General features: G+C 35.8%; 1 long non-coding RNA gene across 1 annotated transcript; it reads right to left on the bottom strand.

Moving 5' to 3' along the window:
- Positions 1–566: 566 nt before the first annotated feature.
- On the bottom strand, positions 567–26284 carry LOC309660200. Its single transcript, XR_014263263.1, has 2 exons — positions 2982–26284; positions 567–2660 (listed from the first exon to the last, which is right to left on the bottom strand). It is a non-coding gene; the product is annotated as an uncharacterized lncRNA (long non-coding RNA).

The raw sequence follows: 26284 nt of genomic DNA, 5'->3' as shown, positions 1-26284 counted from the left end.
AAAATAACTCCTGAATGTTATACTTCTAATACTATTTCTTATTTTATTCATAAGTGTACCTCGAAAGATATTTATTTTTACTTTCTAAGGAACTTTAAGAACAACCTCCAGTTTTCAGATCCTCCTTCAGAATGTTGTATAATTAACCTTAAACAAAATAGTTAAATTTCAAAATAAACATTGCAACTGAGAATTTAGTCAACAAATCAATGTCAAAATATGTTCTAGAACCAATAAAAATTTATTACAGCTTCCAGTTTTTTCTATTGCTATTATATTGTGCCATAAGATAGATGAGTCTACACTAAAAGATACTTAAAAATTATTTGAAAGATAATTGATTCTACTACTATATTATATCATTTTCTTTGTAATGATTCTGCCTTCGCCATTATTCCAGTTCATTGTCATCCCCTACATCATTTACTACAACCATTTTCAGTAATTCTATTCATCCACTTCTAACCCCACCTTTTCATACATATAGTTGGCATTAGTTCTTAAATTTCTTAGATGGAAGCCATTTAACATGAGCCCCCTTAAATTTAATTTTGTAAATTTTTATGTTTTTCTTTAAATTTATTTATTTATTTATTTACTTTTGGCTGTGTTGGGTCTTCGTTTCTGTGCGAGGGCTTTCTCTAGTTGCGGCGAGCGGGGGCCACTCTTCATCGCGGTGCGCAGGCCTGTCACTATCGCGGCCTCTCTTGTTGCAGAGCACAGGCTCCAGACGCGCAGGCTCAGTAATTGTGGCTCACGGGCCTAGTTGCTCCGCGGCATGTGGGATCTTCCCAGACCAGGGCTCGAACCTGTGTCCCCTGCATTGGCAGGCAGATTCTCAACCACTGCGCACCAGGGAAGCCCCTAAATTTTTTTCTTTATCATCTGTTGTTCTGCTTGCCTGCATCATGAGAAAACAGCTCTATTCTATTGGCTTAGCTTTGATTGATCTAAAATTTTACACACACGTACCTTGCTCCATCAATTACTACACTCTTTTTTCTCTTCTATTTTATTTTTTTCCTCTTCACTGTATCTGTTCTCTCACTTACAGGTTTTTCCCCCCGAAATCTGGCCATAAAATGCTCCAATTTCTCTTATTGAAAAAAAAAAAGAAAAGAAAAAGAAAAGAAAGTCAGAAGTCCTATCAGTCACTCCATTTAAGGAGAGAGATAAGTATTTATAGAAAGCATTAACTATGCATTGTAGCTGATATAATAGTTCAAGTTTTATTGATGCGTTAATTAAGGTCTAGAGGGTTAAGGGTTAATTGATTTGCCCAATGCCGCAAGTAAATGGTAGAACTGGGATTAGATATAACTCTGACTGATTCCACATCACACTGTCACATTTATTATTTTTATAGTAGCAAGATTATTCCCTACACTACCTTTATACAATATGTGCCTCACGATATTTGCAATCTGACTTCTGCTTCCACGTTTCTTTTTTAAACTCCTTTCTTGATGGTAGCAAAGGATATGTTTGTCACTAAAGGCTACAATTTCTTTCAGAACCTTATATTCTTTAAAAATTCTGGGACTTATTACTTATGACCTCTTCCTTGTTCTTATAATTATCTGTAATCTTGGCTTTCATGAACTATATTTCCCTAATTCATTTTCATTCTTTATGGCTGACCTTTTTCTCTTCCTTTTCCTTTTCTTTTTTTCCCCATTCTCAAAGTTCTGTCATTTGCTTCTCTATTCAATAATCTCTCACTTAGACTTGTATTATTATATCTCAACTGAGCTATTATAAGGGCTGAGCAATTGATAATTTTCTCTCTTTTCATTTTTTGAAAGACCAAGACTGAGCCTCTCTGTAGAATGTCTGTTTAGTCATCTAGAAGTGGAAGACTGAAGATGAAATAAACCAATTTTTTAAAATATTTTTTAGAGAAAACATACCAACTATTATATCTAAAAAAGTAAACTAACAGTGATAAATGGTATTCTAAATGTAAATCACCATGGATAATTCAACAAAGAAAAAATAATTTATAGAAATAATAGTAGGTAGCTCACAGAATTATTGGAATAAGGAAGCTGACTTGGAATGTGGGCATAAATGGATGCTAGGTAGCCAGAACAGCAGCCCAGTCAAGCACAGAAGCAGGGCAGTAGGGACTTCTGTCAAAGCTACAGGGCAATAGACTACAGCTTCATGCACCACTGCTCCTGGCACTGGATCTAGGATCCCATTGGTATAACCATATGATGATGTAATGGTGATTAAAAAAAAACAAAGGAAATAAAAAGTTTTAAAAATGTACTGCTAGGGAGTGGTGAATGGAAGTGAGGGATAGGATAAAAGAGCTATGAAGATGAGTTCATTCTCATATTAAAAGTTTTATATTAGTCCTAGATTGGGTAAATAATAAAATAACAGCATAAGCAAAATATCTGGGAAATTGAAGGAACACAATAGAAAAAGTGAAAAAATGTTGAGAAAGTTATAACTGGAGATTGAGACTAGGCATGTGGAGGTTACAGCTAGGAACTGTTGATTTTTATTATAAAACTTTTTAGACAAGTACAAGTACTTAAATTAAAACATACAAAGTAAAAAAAAACAACAACTGTAAACTATAAGTGTCTCCATAGTTAAGTTTTTATTTTTCTACTGAACAGATCTACTTTCTCTAATTGCCACATCCACTTTTTTTTTTGTTTGTTTGTTTTTTAATATTTTATTTATTTATTTATTTATTTATGGCTGTGTTGGGTCTTCGTTTCCGTGCGAGGGCTTTCTCCAGTTGCGGCAAGTGGGGGCCACTCTTCATCACGGTGCGCGGGCCTCCCACCATCGCGGCCTCTCCCGTTGCGGAGCACAGGCTCCAGACGCGCAGGCTCAGCAATTGTGGCTCACGGGCCTAATTGCTCCGCGGCATGTGGGATCCTCCCAGACCAGGTCTCGAACCCGCGTCCCCCGCATTGGCAGGCAGATTCTCAACCACTGCGCCACCAGGGAAGCCCCACTTTTTTTTAGAACTATAAAAGGTTCTTATTGGATTGGGCTCCTCATTCCATATTAACATGAAAAAAGACACTTCCCAACAGTATTTCATGGTTTTCTTGTCAATAAGTTCTATTTATATTTATACTTTTAAATTATTGTAGCTAATTTTTTTACATTTTTATTTTAATTCTGTCTTGTCGCTTTCTAAAGATGTTTTTTTATATATATACAATCTGCCAGGTATGGAAGTACAGTCTCTAAGTGACAACATGTTGGTGAAAATGCTACTGTCTCTTCCTCAAAGTGGAATTTCCATTCAAGTGAGAGACACATTTGCCACTGGATTGGAGTGATCATGTGATTTTGTATATGTATCAGAGCCTCTAGGCTAAATTCTGAAAAACTCTTTAAAACTCAGTAAATTATATACTTACATATGTAGAAAAGTTATAGTTATACCTTTACAAAATCAGTAAATTCACATACTTCCCTCTGTATGTTCATTAATAAACTATCATTTGAGAAGGCATTACATTCAGAGTCTGTCATCCAGACTCCCAAATCATTCCCTGTGAGTTCACATATGTGTTTCCCAAATGGGCAGAGTTGAGCTCTAGGTCAAATTAGATAGCTGTTACCAAAACACTTGACCTACAAAGTATATTGGAATATCAGTAGTCAGGAAGGTATTTGGCTAAAATGTAAAATTGACTTTGACATTTGCACAGTGAATTTCTTGAAGAGAACAGACCATACATAATGACATGAAAGTAGCAGTCCGTTTGAAAGATGCTTGGAAAAATCCACACAGTTTAGATTAGATTAGCCATACTGAAGAAACTTTCAAGATGGGGATTGTGACATTACAGACACACTGTAAATTTTTACAATTCCCTGTATTTTCACTTGCTATTTTCTCTATCAAGGAGGCTCTTTGTCCTGTCTGGCAAACTCCAACTCATTCTTGAAAACAATTTGAATGTCATTTTATCTGTGAAGCCTGCTTCCAACAGAATGAGTTTTACCTCCTCTGGTTCCTTAGCCTTTTAATTCATATCACCTTCTGAATTTTCACATTTTAGTACTAGATGGATAGAAAAATATATGGTAAATAGATAGATGTTGAGGTGTGTATGTGTGTGTATCAACAAACTAGACTATGATACTTGAAGGGTGCAAATTGTGCCTTAGTCATTTATGTATTCCTAGTTCTTGACACAAAACATTTCACATAACAAGTTGAATAATAATCTATAGAATTAAATTAAATTATAAGTAATTTGATTATGCTAATATTAAGGTTTCATCATGCCACCAGGAAGTCATTTAAAGATATTATGTAATTAATATTAAACATATGTTAATCTTAGTACATGTAGCAAGTTATGAAAGTATTTTGAAATGGCAGAGTGTCATGATAAACAACACAGATATTTTATCAGTTTGACAGATTTTTCTCTATAGCAAACACATGACTTTGGTCTGATTTATCACCATTTCCACATTAATCATGAAAATACTTTTGTAAATCTTGATCTATTTCAAAGAATTTTGATATCCATTATCTTACTTGATTGAATTGGTTCGATATCCATAACAAGATCGTGTGACAGTTTGAGCAAACATTATTTCCTCAATATATAAATCTAAAATAAAATAACTTTCCCAAAGTTGCAGAACAAACTAGTGGCAAAGTCATAACTAATTCCCACTCTATGCTCTCTGTACCTTGTCATTTTGCCTTTCTGATTTGTAATCTGATCTGTAATTCTAAAATAGTGTCTCAAAAAGTTTTCTCCATTTTTCAAATACTTCTACGGGAATAGTCCTTGGGCAGGAGGCAGAGTTCATCTTAATAATATACAATGAATTAGGCAATTATAAATCCTTTTTAAACTGTAAACTCCTTTCAAAATACTTACATTTGTTGAACAAAGAGCAATCTTGCATTTGTTTCCTTATTGCTAAGTGTGGTACTTGGTGCATTTTAGTAACTGTTACATGTATTTTTAGTAAATCAATAATATTTTGAATACTTCCAAAACTCAGGCCTTATTCTATTAAAATCTGATTTATTTTTAAAGTTTCCCAAGTGATTTTAATGAGTAGGGAGGGTTGCATACCGTTCATTTGGTACAGATGACTGAACACACTAGAGTAGTGGTTCTCAACTTTGTTTACACGTTAGAATTACCTCAGAAAGTTCAGAAAGATCCCATGGACAGACTCCAACCCAGACCATTTAGATCAAAATCTCTGGGGTTTGACCTAGGCATCTGTAGTTTTAATGCTTTCCAGGTGAATCCAATGTAAATCTAAGTTTGGGAACCAATGCAATAGAGATTACCCTTATTGCTTTAACTAATTTACCATTATTTGAGGATTTCATAATAAGTTATGTCATTATGTGTATAACAAACACACATTACAGCAAAATAGCTATGACATGGACAGATCCCTTTATATATGCACTTTTCCTAAGAAAACTCCAGTTATCTTTTTGCCATTGAGCTATACTCAGTATGCCATCCATTGTCTGGATGTATGTTTCCTTCAAGAGCTAGCTCTTTCTGTCTTCCCATCTCCATAGCATTCACTGAGACACTGCTAATACAGAAGTGCAGACTAATTAATTAGCTCAGTTGGACCCATGACACTACAAGCTGCCACTCCATTTATCTTTTGCACTTCTTTTCCAGGCTGAGCAGCAATGTGTCATAAGAAATGCTGCAGCTAATGGTGTCCACATCTAGTACTCACCATGCTAAATTATGCTGCCATCCCATGCCATTCTGCTTTCTGAAGAGATCCATTTATTAAAACAGATCCTTATGTGGCACACACCAATTATTTTTGCAAAGAACAAACTGGAAACAGGTCCCATAATTGCATGCTAGTCAACCAGTCATGTCTGTAAACAAAATCACTCACTCATTACCTCTTTTACCTTCGTCTATAATTCTCTGTCTGTTGACTGAAGATATTTTCTTATGCTTGATTTTCTTTTTAATTCATGAATAGCAGTACACTTTCAGTCCAAATATCCTAAAACCTTAGAAATTGCTTAGGATGTTTCCATACTTCATGCTTGCTTGCGTATACTGAGAGTTAATGTAGGAAAGCCATTACTGGGACAATGAACATCAGGCCTGAATTATGTTGGTAATTAGCAGATTCAGATGCTGCTAAGAAAGTCAGCTTTTTTCTTTACTACTGAAATGATTGGGAGGGAATTAGAGCAGTTATTCCCAACAGAACCACATCTTTCTTTTATTACTCTCCTTTGCTATCAGTCTGTCTCCATTGGTTCTCTATGTTCTTATTCCATATATAGCAGGTTAATTTTATCTGATACATATAGACTCTGCAAGTTAAAGTTCTGACTTTATTAAGTAAACTGTGGTAACTTATATTGATTCATTTCTGATTTTTCTCCTGGCATCGCCTTGTGGTCATTGTATATGCTTTGTATTTTAGAATGTCTACCTTGATTTTGAACTGTATTCATGACTTTTACCTCATCCCCTCCCTGCTCCTTATCCAAGTTCTATTTGTTACACTTTCTGAGACTTTCAAAATTCACTGTAAGTTAACAATAACAGACATGGCTTTTCTGCTCAAAGTGTGAAGTCTCCCAAGTCTTGCAACTGCAGGGACAAAGGCTAATTATTGGCTCTCTCTCTGGAGATCTCCCTTTTTTCTTAACTGAAAAACTCAACAAAACACAAAATCACTCATTTATGGCCCTTCCTGTTGCTGCCTATTCTTCACATCCCTTTTGAAAAATCTAATCAAGGGACCATGCTGAGGACTGCTCTAACACAGTCCAAACACAGGAGTCAGTTCCCTGCTTTACCAGGTTCTTAGAATGGTGAGTATTTTCTGGGCCATAAAAGTGACGATTGAGGGGATGGAACAACCTCTGATTAAGATTCATGACTTCTTTACACTGTCTTCGGATAAAGAGAAGATAAATTATGGCACAATGTATGAATACCAAAGGTCAATTCTGGGAGGGATAATGCGTGTTTGAAAACCATCACTTCCTCTGAAGTCAAATTTCATCATCATTATTCCTTATTGAGTTAATATTTTTCAGGCACTTTAAAATTCAAATAAAATATTTATTTCTAAACCATTTTTTGCAGTGCGAATTTCCATATTCTGACATTTAAATGTTTTAATATTTTATATTGAAATTTATTTTTATTATAATTAGCCATCAGCCAAGCCCAAGTACTCTTAGTGGTATCTGTGTCTTTTCATGATTATTGTCAGTTTATTTAAAATGTCCTGTAACCTTTCAAGAACCAGATTAACTAAAACAGGTCTAGTCACCATCTCCCCTATAGTGGGTTGAATGGTGTTCTTAAAACAATGTGTGAGGGACTTCCTTGGTGGTGCAGTGGTTAAGAATCTGCCTGCCAATGCAGGAGACACAGGTTCAAGCCCTGGTCCAGGAAGATCCCACATGCCGCAGAGCAACTAAGCCCGTGAACCACAACTACTGAGCCCGTGTGCCACAACTACTGAAGCCCACGCACCAAGAGCCCATGCTCCACAACAAGAGAAGCCACCACAGTGAGAAGCCCATGCTCGCTTCTCACAACAAAGAGTAGCCCCTGCTCGCTGCAACTAGAGAAAGCCCACACACAGCAATGAAGACCCAACACAGCCAAAAATAAATAAATAAAATTATTAAAAGAAAAAAGAAAAAACAATCTGTGAATGTCCTATCCCTTAGAACCTTGAATGTCACCTTAATTAGAAAAAGAATCTCTGTAGATGTAGTTAAGAGGATTGATATGAGATCATTCTGGGTTACACAAGTGGGCCCTAAATCTAATGATTTGTCCTTTTTTTTTTTTTTTAAGAGGAAGATTTTATATTTACCACCTTAGACAGGAAACGGTTCACTAATATTTCAGAATACTTTTCTTTTAACCAAATAATTTACATACTTAGATTAGGAAAAATATAACAATAAGACGAACAAAGAATACTTATATTGAGTGGCTGCTTTAGAATCTCTGTAAACACTCAAAAACCCATTTCTTTGTGGCAAAAAGCATAGAGTCATATACCAGATCATGTACACGGTTTGCACAGTGAATGATATGACTGATGTTATTATGTGTCCTTTGAAAATAATAAAGGAAACCCCACAAAGGCATAATAGTGGCTTTTTTTTTTAAACATCTTTATTGGAGTATAATTGCTTTACAATGGTGTGTTAGTTTCTGCTTTATAACAAAATGAATCAGTTATACATATACATATGTTCCCATATCTCTTCCCTCTTGTGTCTACCTCCCTCCCACCCTCCCTATAGTAATAACTATATCTGCCCAATATAAGAAAAGATGAGTAAAAATGACAGGTTTCTTGCACATTCATATATAATCAATATCTTCTTATGGGAATGTAAGTTATTGGCCAAGTGTGATGCTAGTCCCCTGGTACTTGGTTCTGTTACTATTGCTGTCTTTTAAAGCTGAGATGCTTTTTTTTTTTTTTAATTTATTTTTTTTATTTATTTAGTTTTGGCTGCATTGGGTCTTCGTTGCTGCACGCAGGCTTTCTCTAGTTGCGGCGAGCGGGGGCTACTCTTCGTTGTGGTGTGCGGGCTTCTCTCTGCAGTGGCTTCTCTTGTTGCGGAGCAGGGACTCTAGGCTTGCGGGCTTGAGTAGTTGGGCCCCCGGGCTCTATAGCGCAGGCTCAGCAGTTGTGGTGCATGGGCTTAGTTGCTCCGTGGCATGTGGGATCTTCCCAGACCAGGGCTCGAACCCGTGTCCCCTGCATTGGCAGGCTGATTCTTAACCAGTGCGCCACCAGGGAAGCCCCCTGAGATGCTTTTGAAATAAGTAATAGCAAAAAATTAAACAGCTGGGAAATCAGCATGCAGGGAGAAAAAGAACGAAGCTGAATAATGAATTTATGAATATTACTAGAAGAACTAGAGAAAGTTGCTGAGAAGTCCAAGATCCAGCATGCTCTACTGAATGCAAGCTGTTTGGAAAATGTCGACAAACTGTTCAACATTATTTTGGCATACCTTTCCCACATCACACCTCCTACATTTCCCCCCTATTTTCTGTAACATATAACATAAAACCATTGAGGAGATATGATTCATACCCTCTGAGTTTACTAGGTTAGACAAATGGAACACACTATATGTTATATCCCAATAAGCTTAACATGTTATATCCTGATAAGCTCAGTATCTAAGAAAATTGCACATTGAAATGGTGATCATGTATATTCAGGCTTAATAAGTAGGTAACAAAATTGTGTAATTTTGATGAATTTCTTTGTAAGAAGATGGAACTCTGGGATGACTGCCTTTTACACAAAGTAGAAGCAAATGTTTTGTTTTTCATTTTAATCAAGCAGGAGGATTTCTAAAGCCTCACTAGGTTACTTTTGTTCACATTAGCCTGCCATTATATTTTTTAAATTCATATTTTAATGGCAGTTGTATAATTAATGTAGTAACTACCAACAATCAGATTACATTTTTCTTCTGACATTTAAGCAATGATAAGTGTCCTTAAAAGACACAGAGAAGAGACACCTGGAGAGGAGAAAGACATGTGAAGATGGAGGCAGAAATTGTAGTTGCAACAAGGAGCACTGGAAGCCACTAGAGGCTGGAAGAGGCAAGGCAGGATTCTCCCCTCGAGTCTCCAGAAGAAGCATGGTCCTGCTGACACCTGGATTTCAGACTTCTGGCCTCCAGAACTGTGAGAGAATACATTTCTATTGTTTTAGGTATCAAGTTTATGGTAATTTGTTATGTCAGCCCTAGAAAACTAACACACCTTTATATTTCTTGATAACTGTATATAGCCAATTCTATAGTTGTATATAATGTATTTATAGCAATATAATTCTGTATAGTCAATAAATATAGCTAAATATTAACAAAGCCATATGAGAATGGGAAGGTGGCTTCCTGAATTAAGAACAGCCATCTCGTCTTAAAGGACAGGATCAATTTCAGACTGAGTTATGCTTTCATTAGGAATAGCAGGAGCAAAGGCTTGGAGGCAAGAAAAAGAATAGAGTTAAGGATATGCAGGCAATTTGACACAACTGGAAAGTAAAATGGGAGATGAAAAGTGTGAGGCTATGAGGCCAGTGAGGTAACCATGTGACAGATGTGGGGCTTTAATGCTATGTGGATATGAGTGCACTGTATGATGGAGGTTCCTACTTTTCAAACAAGGCATGTGGAAACCCTTGGGAATAAAGCTAGAGGACACATGATAAGCATGGTTTGTCCTCCTGGAATGTTGTGTTTACTTAAGCATTTGGAGGAAATAAAATAGTGTATTTGATAAGTGAGTTGGAAGACATTTATGAATGCAAAAAACATATATAATGATTAGGAGTTCCAATTAACATAATTTGTAAGAGATATAATGTGAGACTTTACAAGTGCCATGATTGTGAGTGAATGGAACTAAGGAGAGAAGGTTTGAGTTAGGCTCCAGATCCAAGTAGAAAAAATTTGCTTTCCTCTCCCATTAGCAGAAACTCTTTAGGAGAAAACATTGAGGCATGAGCTAATTAGAGGACAATCTACAGTATTGAAAACAGCATTAAAAATGATAGATACTAATTATTGATCATTTACTATGTGGCAGATCCTATTCTGAAATCTAAGATGATATTTCTATCATCATATTTATTTTTACCAAGAGCTCATGAAAGAGGTAGTATTATGACTGATACTAAAGGTAAGGAAGTTCATGATAAGAGAGATAAAAGCACTAAGTGAAGGGACCAGGATTTGGTCCCAGATATAAGACTAACTTCCATGTCCTTCTCTTAATCAATATGTTATATTGCAAAGACATTCAAAAACTTTATTTTATAACTTAATGCTCTAGTTCTACACCGACTTGGAAAATGATGTGCTAGATGTCAGTAGACCTGCCAGAAATTGAAATTTATTGCCAGCAAAATCCTGTTTTAAATAGTACTTTATTTTTCTCTTATGAAAGGGCAAAGTAATTCAACAAGTTAATAATGTTTATTTTATAGATAAAGAGATTGAATGAACTTGGTACTTTGAAAAAAATATACAAGTGCTGAACTTTTTTTGTGATTTTCATGTCTATGTAACAGAATCAGGTTTTGAAATGAAGGAAATAGACATTTCCTTTGTTATATTCTGGAAAGGAATCAAGTGTGTTTTTCTTTTTCTTTTTCTTTAGGCAGACTTAGGCTCTCTTCTAGATCCTGAAATTTACATGAGGGATAACTTTTTTCCATCTTTGGGCCTGTGATAAGTTTGTCCCAGTGAAACTCCTAGTGATGGAAAGGCCTGGAACATTTTCTGGGAGGATGTTTGGGATGAAGTGATTTATCTGAGTTTTAGGGTTTCTGGGAGCCAGGATGTAAAAGACTGGGCCCTTGGATAGAATGTTAAGTCACATGTAGTATTATAACTGTTTCCTGTTTCATACTTCCCTTTTGCTATCCACGTCTTTAGTAAAGACCTGTTAACTGCCAAGTGCTATCCACACGTGTCATGGGAATTAGGGAAGGCCTGTACTCACCCTTGGAGGGAAATTATTCAGTGCGAACAATTTCAAAAAGCAGTTACTTTCTCATTTATTGTTAAAATGTCACCTTTACCCTGGACAGATTGTGTTTATTTTCTTAAAACACCGCTATGTAGCAAATTACTGACAGTTACCGTCATCAGAGAAAAGATAGCAAATTTGGAAATGCATAATTCATCATATATTCAATAACTCTTTTAAAAACTTTGCCACAAGATCGTTAACTTACCACTGTGTGATACAAACACTGTTCATCAGTACTGCCCTTCTTTTATTTCAAAATGTTGTAATGAATATATGTTTTAAGGTCTTATTTTATAAAATTAACCATGTTGTGAAGTCATATACCACTTTTTGCACATCTGAGCCTTGATCCCACATTCCCATCCAAGTAATCCCTTATTTATTTTCTTATTTTTGTAGAACAGATTCTTGAAAGTACTGTATACCTTAAATGTTTCCAGGCTTTCTTCCTTGGAATTTTCTTAGGCCCACTTGGTCAGCTTTTTGAATTCATCAAATGACTGAAACTGCTTTTCTCAAAGTCACTGATGACATTGAAATGATTAAATCCTATGGTCTTTTCTTAGCATCCATTTTACTTGACCTGTCAATAGCATTATACACAATCGATTAACCTCTCCTCCTTGAAATACTTTATCCTTTTGTTTCTGGGAGAGCACACATTCTGTGCCTACTCAATTTCTTTCACTGGTAATTTTTACCTCTCAAACCTCTGAATATTGGAATGCTCTAGGGCTTGTTCTCATACCTCTTCTTTCTTCTGTTTACATTCTGCCTCTTGGCGAGCCTATCCAGGTGCATGGATTTAAACACCATTTATGAGCCGGCCGCTGCCATCTTCGGTTGCGGTGGTGTGCACAGCGCTTCTCCACACAGGAGCCCAGGTGTGTCCCTGCAGAAGTTCTGTGCTGGGAAAGCCAATCCAACGTGTCAGGTGCAAGGCCTCTGCACACGGCCCCCTACCAACCAACACGTGGAAGCTCCTGGGGCGGGTACGCCAACCACTGAGGCACAGCTGTGGAGCCCCAATCCCAAGTTGGCCAATATCCAAGGGCCAGAAACCTGATTCCTTTCTGACTTGCCCATCCTCCAGCCCTGTGGCTGACAGGGTCTTGGTGCTCCAGCCGGGTGTCAGGCCTAAACCTCTGAGGTGACAGAGCCAATTTCAGGACATTGGACCATCAGAGACCTCCCGGTCCCATGTAATATCAATCAGCGAGAGCTCTCCCAGAGATCTCCGTCTCAACACTAAGACCCAGCTCCACTCAATGACCAACAAGTCCAGTGCTGGGCACCCCATGCCAAAAAACTAGCAAGACAGGTATACAATCCCATCCATTAGCAGAGAGGCTGCCAAAATCATAATAAGTTCACAGACACCCCAAAACACACTACCACACACAATCCTGCCCACCAGAAAGACAAGATCCAGCCTCATCCACCAGAACACAGGCACCAGTCCCCTCCACCTACAGTGGGAAGCCTACATAGCCCACTGAACCAGCCTTACCTGCAGGGGGCAGACACCAACAACAACGGAAACTATGAACCTCCAGCCTGTGAAAAGGAGAACCCAACCACAGTAAGTTAAGCAAAATGAGAAGACAGAGAAGTAGGCAGCAGATGAAGGAGCAAAGTAAAAACCCACCAGATCAAACAAATGAAGAGGAAATACGCTGTCTACCTGAAAAAGAATTCAGAGTAATAAGAGTAAAGACTATCCAAAATCTTGGAAATAGAATGGAGAAAATACAAGAAACATTTAACAAGGACCTAGAAGACCTAAAGAGCAAACAAACAATGATGAACAACACAATAAATGAAATTAAAAATTCTCTAGAAGAAATCAATAGCAGAATAACTGAGGCAGAAGAACAGATAAATGACCTGGAAGATAAAATAGTGGAAAAAACTACCACAAAGCAGAATAAAGAAAAAAGAATGAAAAGAAAGGGGGGCAGTCTCAGAGACCTCTGGGACAACATTAAATGCACCAACATTCAAATTATAGGGGTCCCAAAAGAAGAAGAGAAAAAGAAAGGGACTGAGAAAATATATGAAGAGATTAGGGTTGAAAATTTCCCTAATATGGGAAAGGAAGTAGACAACCAAGTCAAGGAAGTGCACAGAGTCCCATACAGGATAAATCCAAGGAGAAACATGCAAAGACACATGTTAATGAAGCTATCAAAAATTAAATACAAAGAAAAATGATTAAAAGCAGCAAGGGAAAAGCAACAAATAACATGCAGGGGAATCCCCATAAGGTTAACAGCTGATCTTACAGCAGAAACTCTACAAGCCAGAAGGGAGTGGCAGCACATATTTAAAGTGATGAAAGGGAAAAAACTACAACCAGGGTTACTCTAGCCAGCAAGGATCTCATTCAGATTCGACGGAGAAATTAAAACCCTTACAGACAAGCAAAAGCTAAGAGAATTCAGCACCACCAAACCAGCTTTACAACAAATGCTAAAGGAACTTCTCTAGGCAGGAAATACAAGAGAAGGAAAAGAAGGAAAAAGACCTACAATAACAAATCCAAAACTATTTACAAAATGGTAATAGGAACATACATATCAATAATTACCTTAAATATAAATGGATTAAATGCTCCAACCAAAACACATAGACTGGCTGAATGGATACAAAAACAAGATGCATATATATACTGTCTACAAGAGACCCACTTCAGACCTAGGGACACATACAGACTGAAAGTGATGGGATAGAAAAAGATATTCCATGCAAATGGAAATCAAAAGAAAGCTAGAATAGCAATTCTCATATCAGACAAAATAGACTTTAAAATAAAGACTATTACAAGAGACAAAGAAGGACACTACTTAATGATCAAGGGATCAATCCAAGAAGATATAACAACCCTAAATACTTATGCATCCAACATAGGAGCACCTCAATGCACGAAGCAAATGCTAACAGCCATAAAATGGGAAATTGGAAGTAACACAAAAATAGTAGGGGACCTTAACACCCCACTTTCACCAATGGACAGATCATCCAAAATGAAAATAAATAAGAAACACAAGTTTTAAATAACACATTAAACAAGATGGACTTAATTGTTATTTATAGGACATTACATCCAAAGACAACAGTATGCTTTCTTCTCAAGTGCTCATGGAAGATTCTCCAGGATAGATTATATCTTGGGTCACTAATCAAGCCTTGGGAAATTTAAGAAAATTGAAATCATATCAAGTATCTTTTCCAACCACAATTCTATGAGACTAGATATCAATTACAGGAAAAAATCTGTAAAAAATACAAACACATGGAGGTTAAACAATACACTACTTAATAACCAAGAGATCAGTGAAGAAATCAAAGAGGAAATCAAAAAATACCTAGAAACAAATGACAATGAAAACACGACGACCCAAATCCTATGGGATTCAGCAAAAGCAGTTCTAAGAGGGAATTTTATAGCAATACAGTTCTACCTCAAGAAACAAGAAAAATCTCAAACAAACAACCTAACCCTACACCTAAAGCAATTAGAGAAAGAAGAACAAAAAAATACCCAAAGTTAGCAGAAGGAAAGAAATAATAAAAATCAGATCAGATATAAATGAAAAAGAAATGAAGGAAACAATAGCAAAGATCAATAAAACTAAAAGCTGCTTCTTTGAGAAGATAAAAAAGTTGATAAACCATTAGCCAGACTCATCAAGAAAAAAAGGGAAAAGATTCAAATCACAGAATTAGAAATGAAAAAACAGAAGTAACAACTGACACTGCAGAATTACAAAGGATCGTGAGCGATTACTACAAGCAACCATATGCCAATAAAAAGGACAACCTGGAAGAAATGGACAAATTATTAGAAAAGCACAACCTTCTGAGACTGCACCAGGAAGAAATAGAAAATAGAAACAGACCAGTCACAAGCACTGAGATTGAAACTGTGTTAAACATCTTCCAACTAACAAAAGCTCAGGACCAAATGGCTTCACAGGTGAATTCTATCAAACATTTAAAGAAGAGCTAACACCTATTTTTCTCAAACTCTTCCAAAATATAGCAGAGGGAGGAACACTCCCAAACTCATACTACGAGGTCACCATCACCCTGATATCAAAACCAAAGAATGATATCACAAAAAAAGAAAACTATAGGCCAATATCACTAATGAACATAGATGGAAAAATCCTCAACAAAATACTAGCAAACAGAATCCAAAGGCACATTAAAAGGATCATACACCATGAACAAGTGGTGTTTATCCCAGGAATGCAAGGATTGTTCAATATATGCAAATCAATCAATGTGATACACCATATTAACAAACTGAAGGATAAAAACCATATGATCATCTCAAGAGATGCAGAAAAAGCTTCTGACAAAATTCAATACCCATTTATGATAAAAACCCTCCAGAAAGTAGGCTTAGAGGGCACTTACCTCAACATAATAAAGGCCGTATATGACAAACGCACAGCCAATATCATTGTCTATGGTGAAAAACTGAAACCATTTCCACTAAGACGAGGAACAAGACAAGGTTGCCCACTCTCACCACTATTATTCAACATAGTTTTGGAAGTGTTAGCCACAGCAATCAGAGAAGAAAAAGAAATAAAAGGAATCCAAATCGGAAAAGAAGAAGTAAAGCTGTCACTGTTTGCAGATGACATGATACTATACATAGAGAATCCCAAAGATGCTACCAGAAAACTACTAGAGCTATTCAATGAATTGGGTAAAGTAGCAGGACACAAAATTAATGCACAGAAATCTCTTGCCTTCTTATACACTAATGATGAAAAATCTGAAAGAGAAATTAAGGAAACACTCCCATTTACCATTGCAACAAAAAGAATAAAATATCTAGGAATAAACCTACCTAAGGAGACAAAAGTCCTGTATGCAGAAAACTATAAGACACTGATGAAAGAAATTAAAGATGATGGAGACATATACCATGTTCTTGGAGTGGAAGAATCAACATTGTGAAAATGACTGTACTACCCAAAGTAATCTACAGATTCAATATGCAATGCCTATCAAATTACCAATGGCATTTTTCACAGGACTAGAACATAAAATTTCACTATTTGTATGTAAACAAAAAAGACCCTGAATAGCCAAAGCAATCTTGAGAAAGAAAAACGGAGCTGGAGGAATCAGGCTCCTGGACTTCAGACTATATTACAAATCTACAGTAATCAAGACAGTATGGTACTGTCACAAAATCATAAATATAGATCAATGGAACAGGATAGAAAGCCCAGAGATAAATCCATGCACCTATGGTCACCTTATCTTTGATAAAGGAGTCAAGAATATACAATGGAGAAAAGACAGCTTCTTCAATAAGTGGTGCTGGGAAAACTGGACAGTTACATGTAAAACTATGAAATTAGAACAGTCCATAACACCATATGCAAAAATAAACTCAAAATGGATTAAAGACCTAAGTGTAAGGCCAGACATATAAAACTCTTAGAGGAAAACATAGGCAGAACACTCTATGACATAAATCACAAAAACATCCTCTTTGATCCACCTCCTAGAGAAATGGAAATAAAAACGGACAAATGGGACATAATGAAACTTAAAAGCTTTTGCACAGCAAAGGAAACCATAAGATGAAAAGACAACACTCAGGATGGGAGAAAATATTTGCAAATGAAGCAACTGACAAAGGATTAATCTCCAAAATGTACAAGCAGCTCATGCAGCTCAATATCAAAAAAAACAACCAAATCTAAAAATGGGCAGAAGACCTAAATAGACATTTCTCCAAAGAAGATATACAGATTGCCAACAAACACATGAAAGGATGCTCAACATCATTAATCATTAGAGAAATGCAGATCAAAACTACAATGAGATATCATCTCACACCGGTCAGAATGGCCATCATCAAAAAATCTAGAAACAATAAATGCTGGAGAGAGTGTGGAGAAAAGGGAACACTCTTGCACTGTTGGTGGGAATGTAAATTGATACAGCCACTATAGAGAACAGTATGGAGGTTCCTTAAAAAGCTAAAAATAGAACTACCATACGACCCAGCAATCCCACTACTGGGCATATGCCCTGAAAAAACCATAATTCAAAAAGAGTCATGTACCACAATGTTCATTGCAGCTCTATTTACAGTAGCCAGGACATGGAAGCAACCTAAGTGTCCATCAACAGATGAATGGATGAAGAAGATGTAGCACGTATATACAATGTAATATTACTCAGCCATAAAAAGAAACAAAGTTGAGTTGTTTGTAGTGAGGTGGATGGACCTATAATCTGTCCTACAGAGTGAAGTAAGTCAGAAAGAGAAAAACAAATACTGTATGCTAACATGTATATATGGAATCAAAAAAAAAAAAAATTGTTCTAATGAACCTTGGTGCAGGACAGGAATAAAGACACAGACGTAGAGAATGGACTTGAGGATGGAGGTGGGGGGAAGGGGAAGCTGGGATGAAGTGAGAGAGTGGCATTGATATATATACACTACCAAATGTAAAATAGATAGCTAGTGGGAAGCAGCCGCATAGCATGGGGAGATCAGCTCCATGCTTTGTGACCACCTAGAGGCGTGAGATAGGGAGGGTGAGAGGGAGGGGATATGGGGATATATGTGTATGTTTAGCTGATTCACTTTGTTATGGAGCAGAAACTAACACAACATTGTAAACAATTATACTCCAATGAAGATGTTAAAAATAAAATAAAATAAATACCCTTTATGCTCATGAATTCTTAATGTATAACTTCATCCCAGAACTATCTCCTGAAATCTAGATATATAGATATATGCCTATGGTATATATATATAAACACACACACACACACAATTGCCTCTTTGATATCTTCACTTCAATATATAATAGAAATCTCCAATTTAACATGTTCAAACTGAACTTCTGCTTTCCCCTTACATAACAAACCAGTACCTTCTTAGGTCTTACACATTTCAGCTTATAGCAGCAAGATTCCTCCAGTTACTTAGACCAAAATCTTTGTCATCTTTTACTCCTCTTTTTCTTTTCTTCAACCTCCACACCTATGTATTCCTACAGATTCTGTCATCTCTACCTTCAAAATATATCCAAGTTGTTGTTTAATAGTTACAGAGTTTCAACTTTGCAAGGTGAAAAGAGCTCTGGAGGTTGGTTGCACAACAGTGTGAATGAAGTACTACCAAACTGTATATTTTTAAATGTTTGAAATGGTAAATTTTATGTTATGTGTATTTCAGTACAATTAAAAGTAATAAAAAAAAACCTCAGCAAGTACCAAAAAAAAAAAAAAAAAAAAAGTCCAGAATTTGAACACTCCGAAGTGCTGGCACTCTAAATACCCTAAGCCAGATCACTATCATATGTTGCTAGGATTCCTACAATAGTTTTCTAATAGGTCTCTCTGCTTCTGCCCCTGTTCCCTTGCAATTTCTTTTTCAACAGCCAAAGTGCTCTTATTAAAATATGTCAGATCATGACTTTCCTCTAATGGTCTCCCCTCTCACTTAGGGTAAAATCTAAAGTCATTGGTATGACCTGTAATGCTCCACGTGATCTGGCCTTGGTACTTCCTTTATCGCATCTTCTCTGACTCACCTGTTTACTCCCTCTGCTTCAGCCACCCTGTCCTCTTTGCAGTTTATCTGACACTCCCACTTAAGATCTTTGTGCTTCTTTTCCTACTACCTGATACCTATAAGGCTAGTTCCCTTACTTCCTTAAGACCTTTACTTTAAAATTTATCAGCTCAGTGAGTTAAGTTTTAACATCAACGTCTGTGAGTAGCTGACATTTTCTTTCTCTTTCGCTCCTTTATGTATTATCCTTAGCTCTATGTAAATCCAAACAGAGTAACTGTTTTAATAGAAACAAAATAAAACAAAAAACCCAAAGAGTTGCAGTGGCTTAACTCAATAAAAATGTATTCTCATGCATATCAGAGACCAGTGTGAATCAGCAGAGTGGGATCCTTCCAATTTTGTTCTCATCTGTATTCACATAGGTAATAGGGAAAGAGAATGTGGTAGATACTATTTTCAAAAACAACAATTTCTCCCATCCTATATGCTCTTCTTGCAAAGTGATATTGACACTTCTTCAATCAGAGGTGGATCTATGTTCCCTTCCTTTGAACTGGGTGTACTTATTAGTATGAAATAAGTGACACAATGTGACTTTTGAAGTTAGGTCTTGTTCGCTTGGGATGCTCCAACATCTGTGCTGTGAGGAAGCCAAGTAAGTGTACATGGAGAGATAATGTTTTAGTCTTCTGGTACAGAATTCCAGATAAATTCCAAAATTACAGCCAGTATTAGCCAGTATTAGACAAGTGAGTGAAGTAGTTTCTGCGTTACGAGATCCCAGACATAGAATCATCTCCAGCCACCTAGTATTGCCAACTAAGAACACAGACTTGCAGAGACAAACCATCCCTGATCTTCCTTGTCCACATTTCTAATCTATAGACTCCATGAGCATAATAAAATTGTTTTAGACCATTAAATTTGGAAGTGATTTGTTTTGCAGCATTAGATAACTGGAACAGAGCAAGAACTTAAAGAAAGCACATCTACTTTTAGCCATTTTGGCTGAGACCACATCATTTCAACTTTCATTCCTTTGATCAAATTCAGTCATTTGGCTCCATTTAACTGCTAGGGATCCAGCCACATTGGAAGTCTGGAAAATGTGGTCTCACGGTGTGGCTAAGAATGTGATGAAGATGTTGTTATGCACTGTCAGCCTTCCCATAGCCCTTCACAATTTACCATACTGTATGTTATTTATTTATCTTTATTTTCTGACTTCTAAATCAGAAGACAAGCTGCATGCTCATTAGATTGTTTTCTGATTTGCCCACTTTTTCCTGGCACATAGTGGGTGTATATTAAGTGATTGTTAAATTGAAGGGAATTTTTGATGCAAAAGTTAGCTTTTGAATGATAGAGTGAATGGATTTCTGGTTGATGCATTTTCTGTAAGTTTACCCTGCAGTCCCCTTCATATCCCAATCAAAGAAGTCACACCAACCTTACTTACATTTAGATAGTTTTTACTTATAACATTACTTTTATTTAAAATGATATCTATTTTTAAGGATTGGGAATTATCCAAGGCATATACACTAGAAGACAGCAATCTTGGGGTCAGTTTCAGACTTCTGCCTACCAAGATGCCAAAAGATAACCAAAAAAATTATATGGCACCGTTGCCCCCTCAATGTTACAGAACTGCCCTCATCCCATAAGAAATCTGAGGGCATGTGACCTGTGACTGAATGAAGTTGCTAGCATCAATTCTTATTGGTGGTAAATAACAAAAATTCAACTGAGTAAATTTGAAGGTCTAATAAGCTTTATTAAATGATTCATGAATTGGGCAGCACCCCATCTAGCCACAGTAAAAAGCTCTGCCATGCTGCAGGGAAAAAAAAAAAAAAAGGTTTAAAGGCAGAGAGGGAGTGGAAAAAAGAAAATCAGCAAAGAATGAATTGTTTTAGGCAAGACCGCCCTCCTATGGGGAATGGAAAGTGTCTATCAGTGAGTTTCTTAGTGCCGACCAGGACATTTCAGGTTGTCTAGTCACATTTCTGAGGAAGGTTTAAACTGTAATTATGTTAGGCATTACGTCTTTGTGGGACCTAGCCTAAGTGACTCCATTTCAGACCTGTTGTTTCTTTTTTAACATTAGTTACAGGTAAAACTTAACTTTTCTTATTATTTAAATTAAAACAATACAAACAGAAGCTCTAATGTTTTGTTCCCATATACAATGGACCAGCATGTGTATATTTTAGCATATAATCACTTTAATTTTGATTCCATCCATATAAGGTATGTACACATCAAAAATTCAAAATTGTTTTGGTGGATCCCATGGTCTCTATAGATACAAGCATGTTAGATGGGTCCTGGTATGTTGTATCTGAACAGTACCCAGGATATAGTAAATCCTCAATAGAAAGTTATTGGATCAATAAATAAGGAATTGAGATTGTGAGGAGAAGCTTGCCTTAAGAGAAAAAAGTAGTGGCTATAAGCTTAGGACCAAAGCAAGGGCTTGTCTGTTAAAAGAAATTTAACACTAGAGGATTGCACAGGAGTACATTACTAAAAATCTCATTAGATATGCCTCCCTTCTGCTTCCTCTCATCCACTATTTTTTTTGGGAAAACAGGTATCATTTGAATTAACAAGAAAAAGTAAGGTTATTAGAATCTCTGTATGATACAAAGAACAGAGGACAGCATAATTTTATGGTCAATGTAATTTTCTGTATCACCAATTAAGTGGTAAAATGACTGTTAAGAGGAAAAATTAAACAATGGAAATAGCCAAGTCACAAAGGATCACGAAGAGTAGTATACAAAAAAAGTCAAAGACCAGAGCAGCTAAAACCAGAGCAAATGTAGGCATTGCAAGTTACAAGACCAGCTTCTGAAGCTGGAAAAAAGGATTATCAAGGAATACAGAAACTCAGCCTAAGCTAAAAAACTGTTGTTATTAATCTAGTGTGCTCCCCTTCCCACCCTTCTGGCCGTTGAAGCCTGGGGATACAGCTAGAAAAATAAATAACAAGCTCTAGAAAAGTGACCTTCTCTAGTCAACCTTTGAGCATGACTTAAAGCCTCTTGTGCCTTTCAGACAATAATCTTTTTGTTTTATTAGAACAGAAACTGGGAGGGAGGATATTTTTCATTGGGGCTTATGTCCTTCAGAGGCCAGGGACTACTTATCTCAAATAGAGACAATTCATGATTTTGAAGCTTGATCTCTCTCTCTCTCTCTCTCTCTCTCTCTCTCTCTCTATATATATATATATATATATATATATATTCATACATAATTTTATCTAACTTTTCCTTAACATAGTTCTTATAATACCGTTATTTGCCTTCTCTCTCCTATGAATATGCACAGACACTGACTACTTTTTAAATAAGAAACACCATTTTTTCCCTTTTTCTTTGTTTTTTTAATCACATTCAGTATATTTTCTACTCACAATTTGTTTCCAGCTACAGACAGCTACATACATAGACTTATTCTTTATTTTTATTAATGCTTTTGGTCTTGTTATTTTTTTTTTTTTTCTGATTCTCTATTATTACATTGGATAGTCTAAACTTTTCTTGTCTCTGCACTAATGGCACCTGCCTGTGGGTTCAAAATTTTTCATGTTAAAGCAATGGCATTTTTTGTTATAGAGTCCATGGTTATGTTTCACATAAAATAAATAAATTATAGATGTATTAAGAGATGTGCCATTAAAAACAAGGATGTTCAAGTGCTATCAACAAAGTGCTGCAAGTGGAGCATAAGACTAAATGTAGACATGAACTTAGGGAATATTAAATGACAGAAACACCTACATAATGAAAGTTTGTTTCTTAAGGATACAATTTTTAAAGGACAATTTCAAACTATTAACCTATTTGGGGGGAAAATTCTACTTTTAATCCTTTAAAGGAATTGTGATTATTCCTTAGATATGCATTTATATGTTTCACTACTCTAAAGGAAAAGTTCTGTTATTATACAAAAAGGAAAGAAAATGCTGAGTAATAGCTCAAATTATAGTTCTGACTAATTTATAATTCTTGTAGTCAATTCTGTGTCCCTGAAATTTGTGACACTTCTGATTGTCATTTAATTAGCTATCCTCCCCCCACCCCCGGCCTTCTACCTGTGGTTGTAAATATATCTCCACGCTTCTAAAGGCCATTTGTTTTCTGGCAGTAAACTACCTGCTTGTAAGTCCTACACATGTAAGGAGACTGGATAAAGTGAAGAGCAAGTTAATCTACCCAGAGGTATAATTACAAAAGGATAAAGCAAATTTGAAAATGTTTACTTCATATGGTGCATTCAACAGAATCACAATTTATCTGGCTTTGTATTATTTATTACTTCCTGATAACAAAGTAGAAATCATGGCATTTATTAGCACTAAGAACATGATTTACAGGAGGTGTTGATGAACTATAGCGTAGAATGCCAAAATCCAAATTTCCATTTTATTGGGTTACTCAATAAAGCACTTAATTGAAAAGGGCCCTGACTGCCTGGGGGAAATGTGAGGCCACGAAGAAATATAATGGAACTGTCCTCTGTCCTCTCATTGTAGTTCAAGGCCCTAGAAACCTGGGGCAAATTCACTAAAATTTTCCATATAGGCAAAGATCAAACATTTCTACCGACACTCCTAATTTAGAGGTTACCTCTACTGAATATGCTTTGTTAGATAATTTGAGTTTCAGATCTCTGTAACATAGAGTGTCAGGCAGTAGGGTGGTTGATTCTACTGATTCTGGAGTCAGGCTGCTTGTGTTCAAATGCTGCTTTACCACTTTATGATTTTCTGAATCATTTCATCTCACTGTGCCGATTTCCTCAACTGTTAAATTGAGGTAATAATAGAACCCATTTTATAAAATTATTTGGAAGACTAACAAGTAATATATGTAAAATGCTTTGATCAGTGCTTTGTACATAGTATATGTTCAATAAATGTTAACTAATCCTAAGATCAATGCAACAACTCAATTCATTTTATTACATCCTGATATTGACACGAGATTTTCATTTTCTTTCCCTCACCTTTAAATTTTAAGACTGCTGACTCTACTTTATTAATGCCTGGTCATACTCTTTCCATGTAATCTGCCTTTCACACCTCCAGTATACTCAAATTGGTTTTCTGTATTTCACTGCAAGAATTAAAAAGCTATCATGGAATAATGGAAAGAGCAAGGGTTTTGAAATCATACTGGCTTAAGTTTAAAACTCAGTTCTGGAAAATATTTGTGTCCCTGTGGAGTTGCTTAACTGCTTTGAGCCTCAGCTTCCACATCTACAAGATGTACTTCATTTGGATTAAATGAGAAAAGATACCTGGGAAAGTGACTAATACATATTAGATGCTCAGTAAATAGTTTTCTTTCTAGCTTACCTTTTATCCCTAAAGTCAAAGAGTCTGTTCAGTCTTCACTGAAATCTTTATCCACTAGAGTGTCATTCCAGCATTTGAAAAATTCTTTACATTCTCCATGAAGATCTTAATATCATTCCTTTCATAACATGGACCTTTATTTCCCCACAATGTGTTGAGCATTCTTCCATGACTCCCTTCTACCACTTTAACTTTGATGTTAAACTTTTCTTTCAAATTCCATATCAAGCCCACAAATAATTCTCTAATACCCTTCATGTAGATTGCATCCTCTGATATGACATCAGAATCCAAGGCTTTGTAGATCATTCCATAATCTAGACCATTAAACTAGAACTTCTATAGAGATTCTAATATCCGAAGAGGTACTTTGCTATCATACTTTGTTATAAAAATTTCCTAAATATCCTATATTAATATCATTTAAAATTCTTTTTTTAATTTTGTTTTACAGTATCTCCCCTGTGATCTGTGTTTCTCTTTATCCTATACAATATTTTGGGATTAATAGTCTAATTTCAGTTGACTCAAAATTGTAACGGGTCAAATTACTCATCCTGATATTATTAATAAAGACAAAAACAAAACCCATAAATTTACTCTTCCAGTATCATCAGTCACCCTTTCTCTATAGCCCTAAAAACTTGACTTGCCTATTTTCTGACACTGCTGCTGCAGTCACTTTAGATTTATTCCCTCCCCTCAATCTTTAGAACACCTCTCTATGTAATAAACACAAAGATACTGTTTTCACCTAAGAAACATCATTCCCCTTTCCCTCTTTCTCACAGCTACTTAAGGATAGTTATCATTAACGTCTTTGCTTTTCTTCTTGACTAAACTCTGAGTTCCTTGAAAATATGGTCTTAACTGTTTTTTGAATCGATATAATGTAATGAAGAGAACACTGCATTGGAATAAAACAGAGTTAAATCCCAGTCTCTACCCTATTACTTTTAAATTTTAAAACTTAAAGTTACTTTACCTTTGGACCATTAGTTCTTCACCTATGAAACAGATGTGCTAAACTCTACATCAGAGTATAAAGACACATGGAAAGTGATGAATAGTATTTGTTCACCTATTCTTTACCAACTTTCCTTCCACTATAAAAAACCCTGAAGTGGTTGGTAATAAGCCTTAAATGTAGTGAGCACTCAGGAAGTTTTCAGAGCAAGAATAAATTATAAATATACTATAAATATTATACATTATTTTAAATATTAAATATAATATAACCTTAATATTTATTTAATATTAATTTAAAAATGGAAATATATAGCATTCATTCAGATAGCTCAAAATATCTCATGATAATTTCATAAAATTTTTATAATTTCCTGTAAAAATGACCAAATTTCTGCTGATATTTTCATTTTTCATAGGCAAGCACAGGTATTCTTGAAGTGACATTGTAATACAAAAGGGACTGGCTTAGGAAAACATTCAAGTGGATATTTTTCTACTGAGGTTGTGCATATGCTACATTTTCAAAACTCTTAGTTACTGTCTGAAAATTATCATATTTTAACTGAAATAGTAATACTTCAAAACATCTCTCTGGCCTGGTCTTTTGCTGTACCAGCTGCTATAAGAAAGCCTGCATATAGCAAATTTGTAAAAATTTAAATTTATCTTTAATTCAAATGGATGCTAATTTTTCTCAGATATTAGAATGATTTTCTGGAAAAATATCCATTACAAAAATTGATATTATAGAACATAAAATATCTTAATAATTTAATCACTCTCCCAGATGAAATGTAAATCTCTTATACC

The sequence above is a fragment of the Balaenoptera physalus genome, assembly GCF_965194825.1.
Source record: "Balaenoptera physalus genome assembly, chromosome: 4".
NCBI lineage: Eukaryota > Metazoa > Chordata > Mammalia > Artiodactyla > Balaenopteridae > Balaenoptera > Balaenoptera physalus.
This window is presented reverse-complemented; position numbering and strand designations above follow the sequence as displayed.